Here is a 5,000-nt window from a genome sequence, read left to right on the forward strand (position 1 = left end):
CTGTAAACCAGTTCCACTGATTTCTTTTCCCATGTTATCCTGATTTTAACCTGTGACACCAGTCGGTGTAATTCATTATCAGGTAGAACACCAGCAGTAATCTGAACCTCGTAGGGTAAGATTTGAATCCCTTGCTATATCGTTTATCTACTATCAGTCAGGGATGACATGAATAGGAATGCTGACCATGTTTATTTGGGACATTTATAGATGAAATATAGTCTATTCTATCGCATCCAGGGATGCTGCTGTATCTGCTCAGGGTTGGCCGGTCGTCTGGACTGACAGCGAGGCACCGGCGAATCAGGTGACGGCAATCTGCAACACAAAATGGTGACGTCATGTCATAACACATGCAGGTGAAGTGTTTTAGCCCGTCAAACTAAAGCCTAGGCATTGAGTCGTCAGGCGAGTTTAACACAGTAGGTACGGTTCACAAACCTGACTTCGTTACACAGAGACACACAAAAAAATCTAAATCAAATAACATTTTATTTGTCACACAGTAGACAATATGCATATAAGGTGAAATGCTTGTGTGCTAGCTCAACATTGCACTAAAATAATCTATATCGATATTTGAAAATAAAAATATATATTTTTTAAAGAAGTAAAATATGAAGTACTTAGAAGGAGCCTAGTAATGAACTGACATGTATACAATATAATATACTGTATAGATGATGAATATGCTATGTCAAATATGACTGTATTTACCAACAAAGTGGATAGTGTCTTGGTCTCGCAGTTTAATCAGTAGTAAAGATTAGAACAGCAGCGTTGACCGTGTGTTGTGTGCTTGTTTGTAGGGTTGGATGTGTTTAGGGTCAGTGGTCTCCAGGAGCAGATGGTCTTTTAAAGGTCGCTACACGCACGCTCACCTCTGGATATTCCACGTGGAAAGTAGAGGGTTGCTTTGACGATGCTTGCGTCACTGTAGAAAGGAACGTCACCCCACACCATCTAGACAAAAACAGTTCCACAGAAAAGCCTTAATACAGAAATCTGCTATCTCTTTATTAATGTAGCGGTGTTACTATTATTAAAGAGGGGTATTACTATTATTAAAGAGGGGTATTACTATTATTAAAGAGGGGTATTACTATTATTAAAGAGGGGTATTACTATTATTAAAGAGGGGTGTTACTATTATTAAAGAGGGGTGTTACTATTATTAAAGAGGGTATTACTATTATTAAAGAGGGGTATTACTATTATTAAAGAGGGGTATTACTATTATTAAAGAGGTATTACTATTATTAAAGAGGGGTATTACTATTATTAAAGAGGGGTATTACTATTATTAAAGAGGGTATTACTATTATTAAAGAGGGTATTACTATTATTAAAGCGGGGAGAGGGTATTACTATTATTAAAGAGGGGTATTACTATTATTAAAGCGGGAGAGGGTATTACTATTATTAAAGAGGGGTGTTACTATTATTAAAGAGGGGTATTACTATTATTAAAGAGGGTACTACTATTATTAAAGAGGGGTATTACTATTATTAAAGAGGGGTATTACTATTATTAAAGCGGGGGGAGAGGGGTATTACTATTATTAAAGAGGTATTACTATTATTAAAGAGGGAGAGGGGTATTACTATTATTAAAGAGGGGTGTTACTATTATTAAAGAGGGGTATTACTATTATTAAAGAGGGATATTACTATTATTAAAGAGGGGTACTACTATTATTAAAGAGGGTATTACTATTATTAAAGAGGGGGAGAGGGGTATTACTATTATTAAAGAGGGTGTTACTATTATTAAAGCGGGGGAGAGGGGTATTACTATTATTAAAGAGGGGTATTACTATTATTAAAGAGGAGAGGTATTACTATTATTAAAGAGGGGTATTACTATTATTAAAGAGGGGTATTACTATTATTAAAGAGGGGTATTACTATTATTAAAGAGGGATATTACTATTATTAAATAGGGGTGTTACTATTATTAAAGAGGGTATTACTATTATTAAAGAGGGGTATTACTATTATTAAAGAGGGGGAGAGGATATTACTATTATTAAAGAGGGGTATTACTATTATTAAAGAGGGGTATTACTATTATTAAAGAGGGGTATTACTATTATTAAAGAGGGGTGTTACTATTATTAAAGAGGGTGAGAGGGATATTACTATTATTAAAGAGGGGTACTACTATTATTAAAGAGGGGTATTACTATTATTAAAGAGGGGTGTTACTATTATTAAAGAGGGGTGTTACTATTATTAAAGAGGGGGAGAGGGGTATTACTATTATTAAAGAGGGGTATTACTATTATTAAAGAGGGGTATTACTATTATTAAAAGAGGGTATTACTATTATTAAAGAGGGGTATTACTATTATTAAAGAGGGATATTACTATTATTAAAGAGGGGTATTACTATTATTAAAGAGGGTATTACTATTATTAAAGAGGGGTGTTACTATTATTAAAGAGGGTGTTACTATTATTAAAGAGGGGAGAGGTATTACTATTATTATTACTATTATTAAAGAGGGGTGTTACTATTATTAAAAGGGGTATTACTATTATTAAAGAGGGGTATTACTATTATTAAAGAGAGGATATTACTATTATTAAAGAGGGGTTACTATTATTAAAGAGGGGTATTACTATTATTAAAAGGGAGAGGGTATTACTATTATTAAAGAGTACCTATTAGAAGAGGGGTATTCTATTATTAAAGAGTTACTATTATTAAAGATTACTATTATTAAAGCTATTTTTACTTTTACTGCTGCTGTATTTATTATTAAAGGGGTATTTTTATTTTTTTACTTATCTATTACTATTTTATTTGACTTAAAACTGCATTCATTGTTGGTTATCGCCTCGCTCATTTTGAGCACTTCATTGTTGGTTAAGGGCTGTCTGAGTTTTGTTGGTTAAATGTATTTTTAGTTTTTACTTATCTATTTTTTTATTTGACTTAAAACTGCATTCATTGTTGGTTAAGGGCTTGTCAGTGAGCACTTCATTGTTGGTTAAGGGCTTGTCAGTGAGCACTTCACTGTTGGTTAAGGGCTGGTCAGTGAGCACTTCACTGTTGGTTAAGGGCTGGTCAGTGAGCACTTCACTGTTGGTTAAGGGCTTGTCAATGAGCACTTCACTGTTGGTTAAGGGCTGGTCAGTGAGCACTTCACTGTTGGTTAAGGGCTTGTCAATGAGCACTTCTGGTCAGTGAGCACTTCACTGTTGGTTAAGGGCTGGTCAGTGAGCACTTCACTGTTGGTTAAGGACTGGTCAGTGAGCACTTCACTGCTGGTTACTTCACTGTTGGGGCTGGTCAGTGAGCACTTCACTGTTGGTTAGGGCTGGTCAGTGAGCACTTCACTGGTTCAGTGAGCACTTCACTGTTGGTTAAGGGCTGGTCAGTGAGCACTTCACTGTTGGTTAAGGACTGGTCAGTGAGCACTTCACTGTTGGTTAAGGGCTGGTCAGTGAGCACTTCACTGTTGGTTAAGGGCTGGTCAATGAGCACTTCACTGCTGGTTAAGGGCTGGTCAGTGAGCACTTCACTGTTGGTTAAGGGCTGGTCAGTGAGCACTTCACGTTGGTTAGAGCTGGTCAATGAGCACTTCACTGTTGGTTAAGGGCTTGTCAGTGAGCACTTCACTGTTGGTTAAGGGCTGGTCACTGTTGAGCACTTCACTGTTGGTTAAGGGCTGGTCAGTGAGCACTTCACTGTTGGTTAAGGGCTGGTCAGTGAGCACTTCACTGTTGGTTAAGGGCTGGTCAGTGAGCACTTCACTGTTGGTTAAGGGCTGGTCAGTGAGCACTTCACTGTTGGTTAAGGGCTGGTCAGTGAGCACTTCACTGTTGGTTAAGGGCTGGTCAATGAGCACTTCACTGTTGGTTAAGGGCTGGGTCAGTGAGCACTTCACTGTTGGTTAAGGGCTGGTCAGTGAGCACTTCACTGTTGGTTAAGGGCTGGTCAGTGAGCACTTCACTGTTGGTTAAGGGCTGGTCAGTGAGCACTTCACTGTTGGTTAAGGGCTGGTCAGTGAGCACTTCACTGTTGGTTAAGGGCTGGTCAGTGAGCACTTCACTGTTGGTTAAGGGCTGGTCAGTGAGCACTTCACTGTTGGTTAAGGGCTGGTCAGTGAGCACTTCACTGTTGGTTTTATCTGTTCTATTTAGTGCATGTGACAAATAGGATTTGATTTGACCCAATGTAATTAATATAAACGTTTTGGTGTTTTGTTACAGATGTCTCTTTCCATACATCACTCCATACTACTACAAATACTGATACTACTACTACTACCTACTAATACTACTACTACTGCTGATACTACCTACTACTACTGCTGATACTACCTACTACAACAGAGTGCACTGTGGGAATGTGGGATGTGGGAATGGATGACTGGTTATGTTAATGCTGCATAGTTCAACGATACATCTTGAATAAAGCCTCAGAGATCCTATTAAATTATTAGGGATTCTATATGTAATGTTTTGTTTGGGCCCAAAATGGTTGCTGCACATGTCACCGATGTGAAATGGCTAGCTAGTTAGCAGTGCTAATAGGGTTTCAATCGGTGACGTCACTCGCTCTGAGACCTTGAAGTAGTGGTTCCCCTTGCTCCCAAGGGCCGTGGCTTTGTGGAGCGATGGGTAACGATGCTTCGTGGGTGGTCTTGTCTATGTGTGCAGACGGTCCCTGGTTCGAGCCCAGGTAGGGGCGAGGAGAGGGATGGAAGCTATACTGTTAAACACACGTAGGAGGTACCGTAGACACATAGGAGGTACAGTAGACACGTAGGAGGTACCGCAGACACATAGGAGGTACCGTACACACGTAGGAGGTACCGTAGACACGTAGGTGGTACCGTAGACACGTAGGAGGTACCGTAGACACGTAGGAGGTACCGTAGACATGTAGGAGGTACCGTAGACACGTAGGAGGTACCGTAGACACGTAGGAGGTACAGTAGACACGTAGGAGGTACAGTAGACACGTAGGAGGTACCGTAGACACGTAG

At 39.1% G+C, this 5,000-nt stretch overlaps 1 long non-coding RNA gene across 1 annotated transcript in view; it reads right to left on the reverse strand.

The window, feature by feature from the left end:
- Nucleotides 1–269: 269 nt before the first annotated feature.
- The window catches only part of LOC124022781, a 5,072-nt gene continuing 341 nt past the window's right edge, over nucleotides 270–5,000 (reverse strand). Inside the window, exons 2-3 of the long non-coding RNA XR_006836627.1 lie at nucleotides 882–963; nucleotides 270–318 (exon numbers count right to left, since the gene is read on the reverse strand). This is a non-coding gene — a long non-coding RNA (uncharacterized LOC124022781). The remainder of the gene's footprint in view (nucleotides 319–881; nucleotides 964–5,000) is intronic.

Source organism: Oncorhynchus gorbuscha, unplaced genomic scaffold, assembly GCF_021184085.1.
Source record: "Oncorhynchus gorbuscha isolate QuinsamMale2020 ecotype Even-year unplaced genomic scaffold, OgorEven_v1.0 Un_scaffold_1419, whole genome shotgun sequence".
Taxonomy (NCBI): Eukaryota; Metazoa; Chordata; class Actinopteri; order Salmoniformes; family Salmonidae; genus Oncorhynchus; species Oncorhynchus gorbuscha.